The sequence below is a fragment of the Peromyscus leucopus genome, chromosome X (assembly GCF_004664715.2).
Source record: "Peromyscus leucopus breed LL Stock chromosome X, UCI_PerLeu_2.1, whole genome shotgun sequence".
Classification (NCBI taxonomy): Eukaryota; Metazoa; Chordata; class Mammalia; order Rodentia; family Cricetidae; genus Peromyscus; species Peromyscus leucopus.
Window position 1 is genome coordinate 15829359 of NC_051083.1, and position 19047 is coordinate 15848405.

The following is a 19047-nucleotide window of genomic DNA, read 5'->3' on the forward strand; positions in this document are numbered from 1 at the left end:
AACAAGGGATCACTAGGATAATGGTTATCAATAGTACCAAGGAAGAAGGAGCAGGCAATGGGCCATTCATCATTTGTGTGAAGCAGCCAATCTAATTGTTCTCGTGTATAGGGGGTGACTGTGGAGTCAGGATCTTTTCCAAAGTATTGGCGACTTGTTTCTCTGCCCTTAATAATTAGCTTGTCCATTAAAGATGGATAAGTGGCCAGGACCTTTGAGGGAGAGGTGGGTAGGTGGACCCAGAGTAGGGGATTCCCTCTTTTTTTATTCTCTGATGGTTATTTATTGCCAGAAGACTAGACATGGGGGGTTCAGGAATATTAATACTGACAGAATGACAGACAGAAGGTGGATGTGAGTACTCTTTCAGGGCTTTTTCTCCCTCCTTAATTAATTTTTGAACATCAGGGAAATGATTATAAGTTTTTAAGACATCATTAATTAAATTCCAGTAGGAAAAAGTTTGAATGGGAACCTTTTCAGGACCAAAGGTCTGGTAGAAATCATTTAAACAGTCACCAACCCGTCCCCAGTGCTTTTCATCTATGGTTCCTTCTTAGGGAAACCAAGGACAGACATCTCCAATATAGTTAAGAAATTTTTTTAAGACTTTCTTTTTAACCCTAGTTCCTCATGTCTTGAGAGACTGTTTCAGTCCCGAAATAAACAAATCCTGTTTATTAAATGCTTGTCCCATGGTAAACTTACCTTGCATTGTCACGTTAAAATTCCTCCGGATCTGTCTCTCCACCAGGCGTTTCCATGGCGATCACTGACCAGACCTTCACTTGTGGAGTCGTCTTCCACGGTGGTCCAACTCTTAGGCAGTCCTGCCTTGGTGTGTGATGACATTCACCACTCCTCCACGTCCCAGAGCCTCACCTGGGCGCCAGTTGTCCCAACCAACGGGATCTTCAGCAGAGACCCTAGAAGGAGGAATGGTGAATTAAAGGGACAAGAGACACAAAGAATTGACAGCAAGACAGTATTCTGATCAAGCTGTAAAATTTTATTTTTCTCAGGTGGGTTTTATAGTAGCAGACCAGGAAACTTTCTTTGGGAAAAGATCAGGGGACTGTTGAGTTGCCAAGCAACCTAACCAAGCAACCTAACCACAAAACATCGTTACTAATGGTCACTGTAGCAGAAAGATAAGGAAATGTTAAGTTATTTTCTAATAACTCAGGACTTGTCCAGGCATGTCCAAAGTTTCTGGTTAGTGGCTCAATACTGGACAACAGAAACTTAACTCAGGTAGGCAATATGGCATGGCTCTTACAATTGTCCTTGGCATTTAGGTATGTCCCTTGTATTTCTGATCTCTCCAAGACCTTTATCATGAAGGGGTGTTGGATTTTGTCAGTTTTGTTATGTCTCCCTTTTCAGTTCTGATTTTGTTAATTTGGATGTTCTCTCTTTGCCTTTTGGTTAGTCTGGATAAGGGCTTATCTATATTGTTGATTTTCTCAAAGAATCAACTGTTTGTTTCATTGATTCTTGTATTGTTCTCTTTGTTTCTATTTTATTGCTTTCAGCTCTCAATTTGATTATTTCCTGGCATCTATTCCTCCTGGGTGAGTTTGCTTCATTTGTTCTAGAGCTTTCAGGTGTGCTGTTAAATTGCTAGTGTGAGATTTCTCCAACTTTTTTTTTTTTTGGTTTTTTGGGACAGGGTTTCTCTGTGTAGCTTGCGCCTTTCCTGGATCTCGCTCTGTAGACCAGGCTGGCCTTGAACTCACAGAGATCTGACTGCCTCTGCCTCCCGAGTGCTAGCATTAAAGGCGTGCGCCACCACCGCCCTGCTCTCCAACTTCTTTAGGTGGGCATTTAGTGCTATGAACTTTCCCCTTAGCACTTTCATAGTGTCCCATAAGTTTGGGTATGCAGTACATTCATTTTCATTGAATTCTAGGAAGTATTTAATTTCTTTATTTCTTCCTTGACCAATCGGTGATTCAGTTGAGCATTATTCAGTTTCCATGCAATTATAGGCTTTCTGTAATTTGTGGTGTTGTTGAAATCCAACTTTAAGCAATGGTGGTCTGATAAAATACAGGAGGTTATTCCGGTTGTTTTTTTTTTAATCTGATGAGATTTGCTTTGTGACTGAATATGTGGTCAATTTTAGAGAAGGTTCCATGGGGTGCTAAGAAGAAAGTATATTCTTTTGTATTTGAATGTAATGTTCTGTAGATATCTATTAAGTCCATTTGAGTTATAATATCTGTTAGATCCCTTATTTCTCTGTTATGTTTCTGTCTGGCAGATCTGTCCATTGGTGAGAGTGGGGTGTTGAAGTCTCCCACTACTACTAGTGTGTGGGTTTTGATGTGTGATTTAAGCTTTAGTAGTGTTTCTTTTACATATGTGGGTGCCTTTGTATTTGGGGCATAAATGTTCAGAATTGAGACTTCATCTTGGTGGATTTTTCCTGTGATAAATATATAATGTCCTTTCCGATCTCTTTTGATTGATTTTAGTTTGAAGTCTATTTTGTTAGATATTAGGATAGTTAAACAAGCTTGCTTAAGTTCATTTGATTGGAAAGTCTTTTCCCAGCCTTTTACTCTGAGGTACTATCTATCTTTGAAGTTGAGGTGTGCTTCTTGTATGCAGCAGAAGGATGGACCCTGTTTTCATATGCATTCTGTTAGCCTGTGTCTTTTTATAGGAGAACTGAGTCCATTCATATTAAGGGATATTAATGACCAGTGATTGTTAATTCCTGTTATCCTTTGGTGGTAGTGTGTGTGTACTTCTCTTCTTTGGGATTTGCTGCTCTGGGGTTATCGTTTTTGCTGTGTTTTCGTGGGTGCACCTAACTTTCCTAGGTTGAAGTTTTCCTTATAGTGCTTTCTTTAGGGCTGGATTTGTAGATAGTTATTGTTTAAATCTGGTTTTGTCACCTGGGCTACAGAGTGAGTTCCAGGAAAGGCACCAAAACTATACACAGAGAAACCCTGTCTCGAAAAACCAAAAAAAAAAAAAAAAAATCTGGTTTTGTCTTGGAATGTCTTGTGCACTCCGTCTATGGTGATTGAAAGCTTTGTTGGGCATAGTAATCTGGGCTGGCATCCGTGATCTCTTAGTGTCTGCATTATGTCTGTCCAGGACCTTCTGGCTTTCAGAATCTCTGTTGACAAGTTGGGTAGTTCTGATAGTTCTGCCTTTCTATGTTACTTGGCCTTTTTCCTTTGCAGGTCTTAATATTCTTTCTTTATTCTGTATATTTGGTGTTTTGATTATTATGTGGTGAGGGGACTTTTTTGGGGGTCCAGTCTATTTGGTATTCTATAAGCTTCTTGTATCTTCATAGGCATGTCCTTTTTTTGTTGAATATATTTTCTGTGCCTTTGAGCTAGAATTCTTCTCCTTCTTCTATCCCTATTATTCTTAGGTTTGGTCTTTACATGGTGTCCCATATTTCCTGGATGTTTTGTGTTAAGAATTTGTTGGATTTAACATTTTTTTTGACTGATGAATCTGTTTCCTCTATTGTATCTTCAATGCCTCAGATTCTCTCTCTCATCTCTTGCATTCTGTTGGTTATGTTTGCATCTGTAATTCCTGTGCATTTACCCAGTTTTTCATTTCCAGAATTCCCTCAGTTTGTGTTTTCTTTATTGCTTCTATTTCAATTTTCAAGTCTTAAATTACTTCCTTCACCTGTTTGCTTGTTTTTTTCTTGACTTTCTTGGCTTTCTTTAAGGCCCCATCACTCCCTAAGGATCCTGTAACCTACAAGACCCACCCTGCCACCCAAATCTACCAAGCCCATCATCCTCCCTCTGGCCAACCCTCCCTCGAAAAATCAGCAGCCCCTAGAGGCACAAGCACCACCTGCACCAATTGGAAGATCATCCTCCCCATGAACAGCCCTCTCTAGCAACATCAGCAGACCCTATAGGCACAAGTGCCACCTACACCAGCTAGAAGAACAGGCACAGGCAAAACCTACACCTGTTGGAAGAATAGATCCCATAGGCACAAGTAAAGCCCAAACCAGCCAGAAAAACTGGATGATATGCTAGATCTAGGCACCCAAACCCCCACAAACCTCAGCTGAGACAACTCTACTCATTCTGACAACCAGCCAATCAGCAGAACCCTTGGCCATCCAGGCCAAAAGACAATAAAGGAAACAGACAATAAAGGAACAAAAGACCCATCCAACAAAGACATCACAAGAATCAACATGTTTACCTATAAAATTATCCCAAACCCAAATGGGTAAATGACAGTGTAAGAATAATTCAACAACATAAACAGCAATATGGTACCACCAGAGCCTAGTGATTCTACAACAGCAAGACCTGGACATCCCAATGCAGATGAAGCAGAAGTCTGCCCTGCAGGGTATTGGTCTTGCTTTGGTCCAGTATTTCCTCACTATTATCTCATTTCCTTTTTTTTTTTTCCAGAGCTGAGGACCGAACCCAGGGCAAGTGCTCTACCACTGAGCTAAATCCCCAACCCCTTCTCATTTCCTTTTGTAATGGTAATGTATATTCTGTGCCACCGTATGGTAGAAGTGTATACTTTGCCCTTTTATTTTACATTGGGTTACATTTAAGAAATCCTGTAGTTCTGTGTCTGATATCAAATGGCTTAGATGGATCCATTTTTCCATATTTGCTGCCTACAACATTCTTCTCTTTCTTGGTCTTGTTCCATTCCCTATCGGCAGCTCTCCTTTGTAGATATCCCACTGCTCTGGTACCTCTAACATCTTCTTCATACAATGGCCTCTCAGGGCCTCCATGATGGGACTCTCCTGCCATATTACTGGCCTCAATTGCTCTCCTTAACTTAGGAATATTCCAAAACCCTTTTATTCGTGTATCCTTCATGATTCTAAAGCCAGAACCACATAGACAGCATTGCTGAGTTTGACTGCCAACTTTGGAGTGAACCCTGGCACCCTTGAATCACATTCATAGCAGGTTTGATTAGTGTTACATTTTAGGGCCAGGAAATTCCTTGTTTCTTTCCACAAGTTGGAAGCTTAGCTGGGTGTGCTCTTGCTTTGAGGGAACCCTCCCTTTATTCCTTTTCATACCAGGCTTCTCATTAATTGTATCTCTTTCAGCACAAGCCTTGGCCCCAACATTAAATTTTCTGGTGTTCCTTTTCACTTCAAACCACATTTTGTATTTCTTTTTGCTCCACTTTTTCTCTTTCTTTGTAGACCTGCAATATTAGGCTATCTTGAAATCTTCTCTAATAAAGAAATTAGTCCATTACTTTTCAATTTAGCCTCTGGCAACTTCTTAGGACAAGGGCAATAGGCAGCCAATATATCACAAAATTCTCTCTAGCCAAGTTATTAGTGTTGTTTCCTGTAGCTAGAGTTTTCCTGCCTTGCCCACAGTCAGGACAAATCTTTGTTACCCGCCAGTCCCACAGCCGCTCAGACCCAACCAAGTAAACACAGAGACTTATATTGCTTTCAAACTGTATGGCCGTGGCAGGCTTCTTGCTAACTGTTCTTTTATCTTAAATTAACCATTTCCATAAATCTATACCTTGCCACGTGGCTGGTGGCTTACCGGCATCTTCACATGCTGCTGATCATGGCGGCGGCTGCAGTGTCTCTCTGCCTCAGCCTTCCGCTTCCCAGAATTCTCCTCTCTCCTTGTCCCACCTACTTCCTGCCTGGCCACAGGCCAATCAGTGTTTTATTTATTGACCAATCAGAGCAATTTGAAATACAGACCATCCCACAGCACTTCCCCTTTCTTTTTTTTAAAAAAGGAAGGTTTTAACTTTTACACATCTCCAAAGCCAGCTTGGTATATTTGGGAATTTGGGCGTAGCTTCTCTTACTACTTCCTGCTGGAGGGGGGCGCTGTATCTTATAGGGACACAAAGAAAATTTTAGGATCATGGAGTAGTCCGTGAGACCGTATCGTCTGAGCCAGTTGCCTTGAAACGATTCTGGATGTTGGATCATCTGGGCCATGGTGTCATCAGAGACCTTTCAGGTGGTCTTGGCTGGTCAAACCTGATGTATCTTAATCTGGAACAAATCCATAGCCTCTGGCTTTCTGTGGAAACAAAAGCAGAGCCTCCTTTCCAAAGCAACATATCCTTACATCCAAATTTTGAAGTTAAGGTACCTTTAAAATACACATTTTGGCATAACTCAACAGCTTTTACAATCAAATGTTTTTCTTCAGTTACAAATATCAAAGAGAACATAATCCAGTTTCTCTGTGTGGTAGCCATCTTTATGTGGCTTATGTTTTATATTACCTTGAGCCTATTGCTTTAAACTGCAGCCTTCTTAGCACTGTGGCTGCTGGCTCCGCCCACTTCAGCTTCCCAACACAGCGGTGGTACGTTTTCCGCCAGCTCTGGGAGCCATCAACTCTCAGAAATAGTGGGTCTGTGCTTCTTATCAAAGCAGCGTGTAGCCCAGAAACCTCTTTTTGTTTTGTACTAGCAAAGGCTAAATCCACCATGCAGCTTAATGTGCCACTTGCAGAGGCCTCATTCCCGCCATACTGCAGATCGAGCGCACACGCCAGGAACCCGCCAGGAACTCAAACCGGCAGCTGCTGCTCATTTGAGAGAGACAATTAGGAAGCTGTTTTTAGCTCCATTTTAGAATCTTTTCTCAGGTTTTAGGTGGAAACTCTTGCCCTCTCGTTGGGCGCCATTTGTAGCTAGAGTTTTCCTGCCTTGCCCACAGTCAGGACAAATCTTTGTCACCCGCCAGTCCCACAGCCGCTCAGACCCAACCAAGTAAACACAGAGACTTATATTGCTTTCAAACTGTATGGCCGTGGCAGGCTTCTTGCTAACTGTTCTTTTATCTTAAATTAACCATTTCCATAAATCTATACCTTGCCACGTGGCTGGTGGCTTACCGGCATCTTCACATGCTGCTGGTCATGGCGGCGGCTGCAGTGTCTCTCTGCCTCAGCCTTCCGCTTCCCAGAATTCTCCTCTCTCCTTGTCCCACCTACTTCCTGCCTGGCCACTGGCCAATCAGTGTTTTATTTATTGACCAATCAGAGCAATTTGAAATACAGACCATCCCACAGCAGTTTCCCTCTAAAATTTCCATAGTCTATGTTATTTTCAGCACTTCTGTATTCCAAGCTCCTACCAGGATAGCTCATTAAGCTTCTCTACATCATTCAACTACTTTCTTAGTTAAAGTCCCAAAGTCTTCCACATTCCTCCAAAAACACAGCATGATCAGGCCTGTCATAGCAATAGCCTATTCCTTGGTACCAAATTCTGTCTCAATTATTTTTCTGTTACTTTGAATAAAACACCATGACCAAGACAAGTTATAAAAGAAAGTGTTTGATTTGGATTACAGTTTCAGAGGGTTAGAGTCCATGACGGTGGAGTGAAGGAACAGCTGAGAGCTCACACCATGTTCCACAGCTATCAGGTAGAGAAAGCACTGGGAATCGCATAAGTCTTTCGAAACATTAAAGTCTGCCTCCACTCTAGTGCCACACCCCTAACAAGGCCACGCCTCTTAATCCTTCCCAAACAGTTCCACCAACTGGGACTAAGTATTTCAATAGATCAGCCTATGAGGCTTACTCTCATTCAATCCACTACAGCAACCTTCAGTAATCTGGAGAGTGAAATTGGCTTGAAGTGTGGTTCAATAGAAGAGAGAGGAACAAAGGGAGAGAAGAGGAAAAGATGGAATGAAGAGGGTAGGAAGAAAGAAAGATCAATAGATTTTAAGGGCATGAAAATACTCTACCAGTGAGCCCACAAACCCAATATTCTGACATGATTTTTTGGAGGTAGTTGTGTTACCATTTTAAAAATATTTTCATTGTGATATTCTAATAGATGCATATGTGTTTTGATTTCAATTACCTCACATTATGCTCTCTTATTCACCCCTCGCACTCCTGCTTACTCCCTAACTCTTCCCAAATAATACCTCTTCTAGTTTCATTTCCTTTTTATTTTGTCAAGCCATGAGTTTTATTATGGTTACCTCAAGGAGCGTGAGTGGATGGGTTATTTCACAGAAGAATGGGTACCTTACTAGTGACTATCCCCCGAAAGTAAATGTCACCCTTCTTCAGAGAAGATTAACTGCCTATGGATCCTCAGGGAGTGACGGGGCCTTGTGAGCATAGTGTGAGGTGATTATAATCAAAATACATTACACACATATATTAAAATACTGTAAATTAGCTGGGCAGTGGTGGCGCACGCCTTTAATCCCAGCACTCGGGAGGCAGAGGCAGGAGGATCTTTGTGAGTTCGAGGCCAGCCTGGGCTACAGAGTGAGTTCCAGGAAAGGCACAAAGCTACAGAGAGAAACCTTGTCTCGAAAAACCAAAAAAAAAGTAATTAAAACATTAAAAACTCATGTCAGAATACTGGATTTGTTGCTCACTGGTAGAGCATTTATTTACCATGGGCAAGACCCTAGAACAGATCCCTAGAGCTGAAAAAGATAATACCAGTGTCAAATGTGGAAATGCATGTTTTTAAAACTCCCCATGACCTATCTGGCCCAAAGGAGGTGGTGCTTCCTGCCATTCTAAGTGACCTCTGATAAAGAGAAGAGAGAGGGATCACATGATACCCTGTATTCTATTTCTGAGATGGGAGAAATTTAAATCTGGCTATTCCATTGCTGCAACAGATCTTGGCCCCAAAGATTCGCCACAACATTTGCCACACACATATGGCTTCAGCCTTTCTCTCTGTCCTTCTGGCCATATGCATTCAACCCATCTCGAACTCTGTTTTACCTGAGATAGGATTCCAGTCCCTAGAAACTGGACATCTACCTCTTGAAGAGACCAACTCGGATGCCATGAGGAAAGATGTGGCTCAGCGGTTAAGAGCACTGACTCATGTTCCTGAGGAACCGGGTTCAATTCCCAGGCCATCTGGAGTCCAGTCACACCAGGATAAAAAAATTAAATAAATAAATAAATAAATAAATAAATAAATAAATAAATAAATAAATAAATAAATAAATAAATGGGAGAAGGTACCATGTGACCTTTATTAATAATGAATATGCAGCTGGCTTTCTCCTTTTTCATTCAGTCCAGGCCATCCCTGGAATGGTGACCACAGTGGGCATATTTTGCACATCCATGAACCTAATCTAGATGATTCCTCATAGCTGTGCTTAGAGGCTAATGGAGAGAACCACTTGTAGGCATGGACAGGGGCTTGTCTCCTAAATGGTTCTAGAGTTTCTCATTTGGGCAATATAGATTAAGTCTCATACAAGCCACATACCTGGAGAAGCTGGGGCATTCTGTCATTGCTGCAAGGCATTTTTATGTGTTGAGACATCAACAGAATGTCAGAATGTGCTTCTGGTCCCAGGTGCTTTGAAGGTCACTGCACAGGTACCAGGAAGGCTAGGGAGATGGTTCGGTTAGGAAAATGACTTCTGTTCAAGCATGAGGACCTCCGTTTGGGTTTCCAAGAAACACATGGAAAAAAAAACTGCCATGGTTGCACAAGTCTTTAATCCCAGCATGTGGCGGGGGCAGGGGCTGTGGGAGACAGGCTGGTCCCCAGAACTCTCTGGCCAGCCAGGCCAGCCAATATGTGAGTGCAAGATTCAATGAGAGACTTGAGAGACTCTGCCTCTAAGCATAATGAGGAGAGCAATCGAGGAAAATACCCAAAGCCAGTCTCTGGTCTGGTCTCTGCATTCACAGACACACATACACACACACACACACACAGACACACACACACACACACACACACACACACACACACACACCCGGGGGGGGGCACGGGGGGGAGCATGAGTTCAAGATTGGTCTGGGTAGAAGTGCAGTGACCTGTCTCAAAAAAATGAAACAAGCCAAGTTTGGTGATCCCCACCTCTGATCCCTGTATTAGGAAGACAGGAGTAGGTAGAGCTCTGTGAGTCAGCCTGGTCTACATGGTGAGTTGCAGACCTGCCAGAGCTTCATAGAGGGACCTTGTTTCAAAAGCATTTTTTAATTAAAAGGAAAATAAATAGAAAATGTGAAACAGTCTGGTATGGTGGTGCACACCTAGAGCCCTAGCAATCATCAGACCACACAGGAGGAACCGCCACCATGTAAGGCCAGACTGCTCTGCATAGGGAGTCCTAAAACAGTCTAGGCTATATAGAAAGGCCCTATCTCAAACCACAAAGAAAGAAAGAATGGAAGAATAAATAAGGAAAGTGGACAAACACTTTGTGAAATAGTTCCTATCTAGAGTAGATCCATCTACTCCATTTTTACATCATTATCCAAAGTGAAGCAAATAAATGTATTTACCAACACTTGTACAAATAAATTTCAGTGCAGCTTGTTCATAAAAGCCTAAAGCTAGAAGCATTCCAAATGTCCCTCAACTGCAAAATAAATAAAATATGTAACACATCCTTTCCTCTAAATCACACATTTCGCCGGGCGGTAGTGGCACACGTCTTTAATCCCAGCACTCAGGGGGCAGAGCCAGGCGGATCTCTGTGAGTTCGAGGCCAGCCTGGTCTACAGAGTGAGATCCAGGAAAGGCGCAAAGCTACACAGAGAAACCCTGTCTCGAAAAAATCACACATTTCTTGGAGGTTAATGTTAAGATTTTCTATGAAGAACTAGTGGTGCTCCTCAATGATACAGAAGAGCTATACAACAGCATATCTGGAATTTACTGCCAGCGTTTCAATGAAAAGAGGAAGACTCTTTGAAAGCATAAAACCAGTAGCTACAGAATAAATGCACATTTGTACCGGGTTTGTGGTTAAAGTGAGCAACAGCCAATGTTGGCTCATTACTGATCATGTGTCTACTTCTGTGCTCAATGTCAGAGTCAGAAAGAGAAATGCTGAATGTTTCCTTTTATCTGTCAAACCTAAATTCATCATATATATCAGTTAGAAGTGTGTACATCCGCATGCATGTACATATCTATTATCTATCTATCTATCTATATCTGCCTGTCCATCATCCACCCATCTATCTATGTAGGTCACCAAACTTGCAAGTGGATCATGAAAGGACAGGAAGAGATCTTAAGACAGGTATAGACTAGAGAGAGTAATTGAATACTTGTAATAGGCTATTGGAGAGGGAAACTAAGGGGAAATGGAAAGAAGTTGGAGGCTGCAAGGCTACAAAAGAGAGGGCAATAGGGAATGAGAGCAAATGAATAATGTGGAAGAAGACGCAATGAGGAAACAATTTGGATTCTAACCTAGAAGTTAATTTTTTAAAAAGAAAGAAATGTATTTCTGAAAACAATGAAAAAGGGTTGGAGATAGCTCGATGATTAAGTACCCATATTGCTTTTGCAGAGGTCTTAAGTTGTTTCCCAATACCCATTTGGGACAGCTCACAACCACATGTAACTTCAGTTCCAGGGTATGAGACACTCTTCTGGATTCCTTCTTGAGGAAAAAAAATCACATAGAGAAGAGATTGGTTTTTCTTGTTGTTTTTTGGTTTTTTGAGACGGGGTTTCTCTGTATAGCTTTGCACCTTTCCTGAAACTCACTCTGTAGCCCAGGCTGGCCTCGAACTCACAGAGATCCGCTGGGGTTAAAGGTGTGTGCCACCACCGCCCAGTGAGAAGTGATTTTTAATTTTAGTAATTATTTTATAAAGTACTTCAGTGTTGTCAAGTTATTGCAGAGAGATCCCAGGATAGATTTCTTAAGGAAGAAACAGACTGAGGGGGACATGAGATTGCACACTAAAGCATAGATCGTCTGTCTTTTTTATATTTTTCTTTATTAAGAAGTTTTCTACTCACTCTACATACCACCCACAGACCCCCCTCCTCCCTCCTCCCACCCCCAGCCCTCTTTCCCAAGCCACCCCACATCCCCACATCCCCCAAATCAAGGTCTCCCATAGGGAGTCAGCAGAGCCCAGCACACTGAGCCTAGGCAGGTCCAAGCCCCTCCCCACTGCACCAAGGCTGTGCAAGGCACCACAGTCATTGGGCTCCCAGAAGCCTGCCCACGTACCAGGGATGGATCCCGATCCCCCTGCCTGGGTGCTCCCCAAACAATTCGAGCTAAACAACCATCTTCCACATCCAGATGGCCTAGTCCAGTCCCGTGGGGCTCCACAGCCACTAGCCTATAGTTCATGGGCTTTCACTAGTGTGGCTGGTCACATAGATCATATTTTTACTATGCAGCAGAGTGGAATGATGGATCTGGACATGAGGGGAAAGCCGAGCAGGCATAGAAACTTGCACTTCAACAGGTCAGCAGATCCTGGAGTAGTCAGTGCCAGGAAGAACAAATATGCTACTTTAGGTGGGACATTCAAGGAACACACCTTTATTAAGTCCTTCTCACCACGGAACCCTGGGCCAGAACTTGTCTCATTCATCCAACCCACTTTCCTGAATCATCCATGGCCACTGATGACCCTGCTTGATTATAATTCTCAAGGGGCAGCTGAACTAAGGCATTTGGTCTCTTTCTGGAAAATACTGCCTGATCCCTTCACACCAGAGGTAGGTCCTCTATGAGAGACACCCTGAACAAATTAAACCTGGGCAGGTGGAAAATCCAGGAGCCTCTGTAGAAGGCCCAAGTACTCATGCCTTTTCTGTGGCTTCAGTGATCCTCAGACCTATTCTTTGAGCTAACTACTCACTAGGTGATTCCCTATTGAGTCCAGAAACTACAACAAGTGTACATCTAACAGACTCCTGTGCCACTATTTCTGAGGAAAACAGTGCTCCTATTTACCCTACAAACTTCAAAATCTGTTAGATGCCTTGAGGGCTTTTTTTTTTTCAGTCAGAGATAAGGTCAAGTACTCTCTATCTTAGTGATGAATTTCCTATCTCCTCTGGTATAAAGGTACAATCACCATGGTCCCAGAGACTTCTCAGTGTCCACTAACTGAAATTTTCCCAACAACTTCATTTTGGGGAGTCCCAGATTGGTACATACCGAAACACTCCACCTTCCTTCAATTGAGTGAGAGCTGGTCTTGTAGACTTGGAGATTCCAGCTCTCTTCTCCTCTCCAATACTTTCTAAATTAGCCCAGTGACAGCCCTACAATTCACTCAGCTTAGCAAATCCACTTCTCTTCAGCACACCAGAGCCACATATCCCCTTTGTTAACCACTAAAAGCACCAGTAAGAGAGATTCTTCTACCTGTGACAATCATCTCACCCACTTTATGTCAGATCAAACCACACACACAAAAGAAACCTACTTGAGGGCTGCAGAGATGGCTCAGAGGTTAAGAACACTGACTGCTCTTCCAGAGGTCCTGAGTTCAATTCCTAGCAACCACATGGTGGCTCACAACCATCTGTAATGAGATCTGGCGCCCTCTTCTGTGTACATAATAAATAAATTTAAAAAAAAAAAAGCAAGAAACCTGCTCATGGAGCAGAAGTCTGTATCCTAGGGTTTTCTATCAGTTTGGCATCTTAGCCACACAGTATCTCAAAGGAAAAAATTAAAAGGACACACCTAATGATGTATATCCATGGATTGATGTCTAAGATTTCCCCAGAAACGTGTAATTTCTTGTTTTAATAAAAGTTTAAGAGGATGAAGAGATCCCAGATGACCCAGTTTAGTTTCCAGCATTCACATGGGGTAGCTCACAACTACAAAATCCCAGCACTAAGGAGGTAGAAGCTGGCAGACCTTTATGAGTTCAAGAACAGTTTGATCTACACTGAGAGCTCCAAACCAGTCCCAGCTATATAGTGAAACCCTGTGTAGTGGTTTGATTGAGAATGGTCTCCATACGTTTATGTATTTGAATACTTGGTTCCCAGTTGTTGGAATTGTTTAGGAAGGATTTGGAGGTGTGGCCTTGTTAGAGGAGGTGTGTCATTGAAGACAGGCTTTCAAAGCCCACACCTCTCCCAGTTGGCTTTCTCCCTCCCCACACACTGACTTGTGTTTGTGCCTCAAGATATAAGCTCTCAGCCAATGCTCCAGCACCATGTCTACCTGCCTGCTGCCATGCTCCCCATCATGATTATCATGGACTCACCTTTTGAAACTGTGAGCTCCCAATAAACTCTTCCTTCTATAAGTTGCCTTGGTCATGGTCTTTTCACAGCGATGGAAAAGTAAGACAGGAGTTGGGCCAAAGAGTAGGATATTGCTGTGATGGGCCTCCCCATGCTCTAAGCGGGGATTAAGAGACTAATAGTAGGAGTCTGGAAGACAAAAGTGCTGAGAGCAATGTGAACTATTAAAACCCTGCTCAGGGGGTTTCAAAGGTAAACAATACTAGCAATTAGGTTAGAGACCATTCCTGTGATATTCTGGCAAAGAAGATGGCTGGGTTTTTGTCCTTGTCCTAAGAATATGCCCGAGGCTGAATTAAAGTGTCTTGGTCCAATTTCATTGGCAGAGGAGATTTCAGGACAGCCTGTTATTGATTCTGTTGTGTGGCAATTAGCAATCGCTCTTATGCAGACCTACAGTGAGAAAGAGCAAGTGGAGCAAAAAAAAAAAAAAATACAGTTTGAGGGAAAAAAGAGCACCAGGAAATGTAATGTTAGAGCCAAGGCTTGTGCTAAAAGAGATAAGGGCAGGCCTGATACAGGAGGTAATAAAGGGGGTGACACCCTCAGGGCAAGCCCTCCACCAGCTGAGCTTTCAACCTGTAAAAAGGAAAGGCCTAAAGAATTGTCTGTCCCTAAAAGGTTATCAATAATTCAAAGCTTATGCAATTGTGTTTCAAGGTGGGCACCAGGTTCCATCCGGAGCAGGCAGCCAAACTTGGCAGCATCGGCCAGGTGGTACTGCCAATAGAGTCATGAAGGATACCAGAATGAAGGGGTTGTAGAATCTTCCTCCACCGTTAAGGAATGTTATGAAGTCAGGTGTGTGGCAGGGGAGCCCCTGCACAGAGGTACCGAGAGGTCATTGCATGAAGCTTTGAAAGTGAAGTCCAGATTGTGTTCAGGACCCCAAGATGTTGGAGATTCTAGAGCGGTGAGATATCTCCCAAAGAGCACTGCAGACAAGGAGTGGAACCAGCCCAAGAGAAAGAAGTATGTTACAGTCCGCAAAGCTGAAGGGGCAGGCATCTAAGCCCTTTGACATCAGAGCTACAGGAGTTGGAGTTTGTCCTGCTGTGTTTCAATCTTGTATTGGTTCAATATTTATTCACTATGCCCACATTCCTCTCTTTCGGAATCATAGTGCATATTCTCTTCAATTGTATATTGAACATGTAATTTGCTTTTTGATTTTCCAGGGGTTTGCAATTAAGAGATTACTTTGAGTCTCAGAAGAGACTGTGGACTTTTAAACTGTTGAGACTGTGAAAGTCTATGGAAATTTTTGAAATTGGATTAAGGAAATTTTGCATTATGATACAAGCACAAGCCTGTGAAGGTCAGGGAGTAGAATGTGATGTGTTAAATGGGAATGGCCTCCATAGGCTCATGTATTTGAATACTCGGTCCTCGATGGAACTGTTTAGGAAGGATTTGGAAATGTGGCCTTGTTGGAGGAGGTGTGACTTAGTTGGAGGAGGTGTGTCACTTGGGGCAGGCTCTAGGGTTTCAAAAGTCCAAGCCAGCAGGTGGCTCTCTCTTCCTGCTGCCTTCACATCTGGATGCAGAACTCTCCAGCACTTCTCCAGGACCATGTCTGTGTGTCATTCTCACCTCTTTTCAGTCTTTATTCAGGATATCATCACAATGCCCACAATGGCTCTGATCATGAAGCCACGGCAGTCCTTTAACAAGAGATTCTTCTTTCTCAGCCTCCAGATTATCTGTTTGCAGGTCTCTGAAGTCAGACCTGCCTTCTCTCCTGCTTTCCTACATAACCTATCATAACATGTTATAAACTGCAGGCACTCGAAATCTACTGCAAAATATTGTCGTTTGGGATAGAGAGAGATGGCTCAACCACAAAGGTTCTTGCATAGCTAGCCTGACTATCTGAGTTGGGTCCTTTGAACCCATATAAAGATGGAAGGAGAACCGACTATACAGATTTACTGTCTGCCATTCACAGTGGCACATGTACACACATAAGCACATCAGGAATGCATGTAGTAGTAGGAGTAGTAGTAGTAGTAGTAGTCATAGTAGTAAATGTTTTTAAGACTCACTAGAGCTTAGACCTCCTCTCCAACTGTATTTGGTACTTATCATCCTACCTACTTTTGATGAACTCCTCATTGCCAAGCCTCTTGGGACCAGTGTTTGATTCTTACCTTCTTTTTTTTTTTTTTACAAATTTATTTATTTATTTTTCATCCTGGACACAGTTTCCCCTCCCTCCTGTCCTCCCACCTCCTCCCTGTCAACCCCATCCCCTCTGTCCCTACCCCCCAATCCCGTCCTCTTCCATCTCCATCCAGGAAAGGTCAGGTCTCCCATGAGTATGAACAAAACATGGCATATCAAGTTGCAGTAAGACTAAGCACCCCCCCCCCATGTATTAAGGCTGGACAAGGTGACCCAGTATGAGGAGCAGGGTCCCAAAAGCCAGCAGATGATTCAGAGACAGCCCCTGCTGCCACTGTTAGGAGTCCCACAAGAGGACCAAGCTACCTAACTGTAACATGCATGTAGAGTACCTAGGTCAGTCCAATGCAAGCTCTCTGGTTACCGATTCAGTCTGTGAGCCCATGAGCCCAGGTTAGTTGATTCTGTGAGGTTTTTTGTGGTGTCCTTGACGCCTCTGGCTCCTACTTTCTATAAAGGAAACTTTTCTCCTTCCACATATGGATGAGAACGTTGTGGTTTCTGTCCTCCTGTACCTGCTGTATCCAACAAGCACCTGACCTTTCATAGAGACTCAAGATCTCTTCACATATTCATTATGAAGGATATTATTTTCAGTCAAGATGGCTGAGAAGGTTATAGGCAGCTCCTTTATGGATGATGAGTAAATAGCAAATATGTACCACCTTCAGTTAGAGTGTGCACTGTGTGGTATCCCATCCTAAACACAGAGTCACATTCCACCTCATATACACACATGAAGACACTGATATTTTCTATGTGTTACAGGGAAGAGAGAGAGAGAAAGAGAGAGAGGGAGGAAGAGAGGGGGGGCTTATCTTGTCAGGCAATATAAATATCATAGGGTAAAACTGGACAGTTGTCCAGAACCTTGTGCTTTTAAGGAATTAATTCAGGGTAGAGGAGACCAGATGTGTTCTCTTGGTTTTCTAACACAAAACCTCCAAAGAGAGCCAGAGTGTCCTAAGTGCTGGTATGCAGGCTTCTGGAGGTAGGGTAAAGAGTTCATGACTGAGTATCAGTGGGAATTCATTGGCATTTCTTTTTTTTCTGAAACAGGGTATCTCTGTGTAGCTCTGGCTGTCCTGGGAATTACTCTGTAGACAAGGCTGGCCTCAAATCGGAAGCTCTGCTTGCCTCTGCCTCCCAAGTGCTGGGATTAAAGGCAGGTGCCAACACCACCTGGCTCACTGGCATTTCCTTTCCTTCTTTCTCCTTGTCTCAACCCCAGGCAGGTGGGAAAAAAATGCCTGTGAAGAAAAGGACACTCAGGATCATGGGCACAACTCTAAAATCCTAAAAACCAGCTTTAAAACAAACAAAAGGAAATTGTCCTATAGTGAACCATTATTACTCTGTGCCAAGCACACTCTCAATCCTGATTCTCTGTTTTCTTGCGGTTTATTTTCATTTTCACTTGTGTGTATGTGTGTTGGTCTCTGCATGTGCATGCTGTTTCTGTGCATGGAGATGGGGGAGGGAGAGAGAAAGACAGAAAAACCTACCTGTGGGGCCTGGAGAGTTTGACAGATCCCATAAAGATGGAATTATGTATGGTTGTGTGCTTCCAGATGTGTGCTCTGGGAACCCCACTCAAGTCATCTAGAAAAGCAGCAAGTATTTTTCACTGCCGAGACATCTGCAGCAAGCAAAGCCTGCTTCTTACCATGTGCGAGATTGGTCAGTGCTTCTCTTACCGCTTCTATCACCATTGCTCTCGTTTGGTGCTGTTCAGTATGTGTTGCTTTCGCCATTTCTGGAGCACTCTATCAGCACTGCTCTGACTGACAAGCACGCTGTTGCGTTTTTCATGCTCTGTGTCCAACACTGGGTTCCGCTGCTCCGACTCGGTGTCAAGCATTCCATAAGCCTTGTCTTTAGATGGTGCCAGAACAGATAACATTGCAAATATGCCCAACTGAAGAAGGAATGAAATATGCCAAAAACAGAACACAGTTGAATCCTCAAATTATGAAGTTGAGTGAAAAAAAAACCCAATAATATGGACACTCATGTGTTTGAGCCTTGGGCCTCAACCACTGGTGTTTTGTGGAAGGCTATGGAATCTTTTGGACATGGGACCCAGCTATTAGACACTGTTTCATAGGGGTTAGGCTTGAGGCTATAAGACTAGATCCTTTTCCTGACAAAGCATTCAGTTTTCAGGTCCGCTGACGTGAGATGAATAAGATATGCCACAAATTCCTATAACCACAGACAGAGCCCTAGCTTCCAGCCTGCCACCCCACCCCACCCCACCCCCACCCCCACACCCACCCGGTAGATGGTGTTCTCTTCAATGGTGAGCCAAAATGAATCCTTTCTCACTTCAGTTGCTTCTTTTGATATTTAATCAAAAAGATGTGGTACATTAGTACAGAAAGTTCTCGTCCAGAAGTGGGGGTATAGCTATGATAAACAGACCATCAGATATTTCACAACCGAGGACTTGAGGACTGGCTTTGGGATAAAGACTTGGGATGGAACAGTCTTCTCCCAGTATATTTTGCAAGGTACAGAGATGAAGCAGTCAGCTCTGGGAAAGGGAAGGGAGTGGGAGAGAGGACTGTATTTCAGAGCATACCATTTTGTGCTGGAGGAAATGAAAGACTCCCACGTTAAACGAGGTGTACATCTGTGTTAAAAATGCCTCCTTCCACGTTTGAAGCTCTGGGAGAGTCCTTCAGCACTAAGCAAAGAAATTACCAGTGGTCTTGAACCAATATTCCCAAATGGAGTCATTAAGGAATAATTATAACTTCGTACTGTTGGACCAAACACAGCCATAGAGGGTGGAATCTCAACTTTCTTACCCTCGTGTTCATGTAAGCTGGA

General features: G+C 43.1%; 1 long non-coding RNA gene across 6 annotated transcripts in view; it reads left to right on the forward strand.

Annotated features, from left to right (window-relative positions):
- The window catches only part of LOC114701314, a 50915-nt gene extending 32448 nt beyond the window's left edge, over positions 1-18467 (forward strand). For 4 of the 6 annotated variants that reach the window (XR_005090059.1, XR_003735807.2, XR_005090060.1 and 1 more), the window contains one exon: positions 4422-5412. This is a non-coding gene — a long non-coding RNA (uncharacterized LOC114701314). Of the gene's footprint in view, positions 1-754; positions 984-4421; positions 5413-17783 lie in introns of those variants that run through there. The other 2 variants (XR_005090062.1, XR_005090058.1) reach the window with 2 other exon arrangements.
- Positions 18468-19047: the final 580 nt, after the last annotated feature.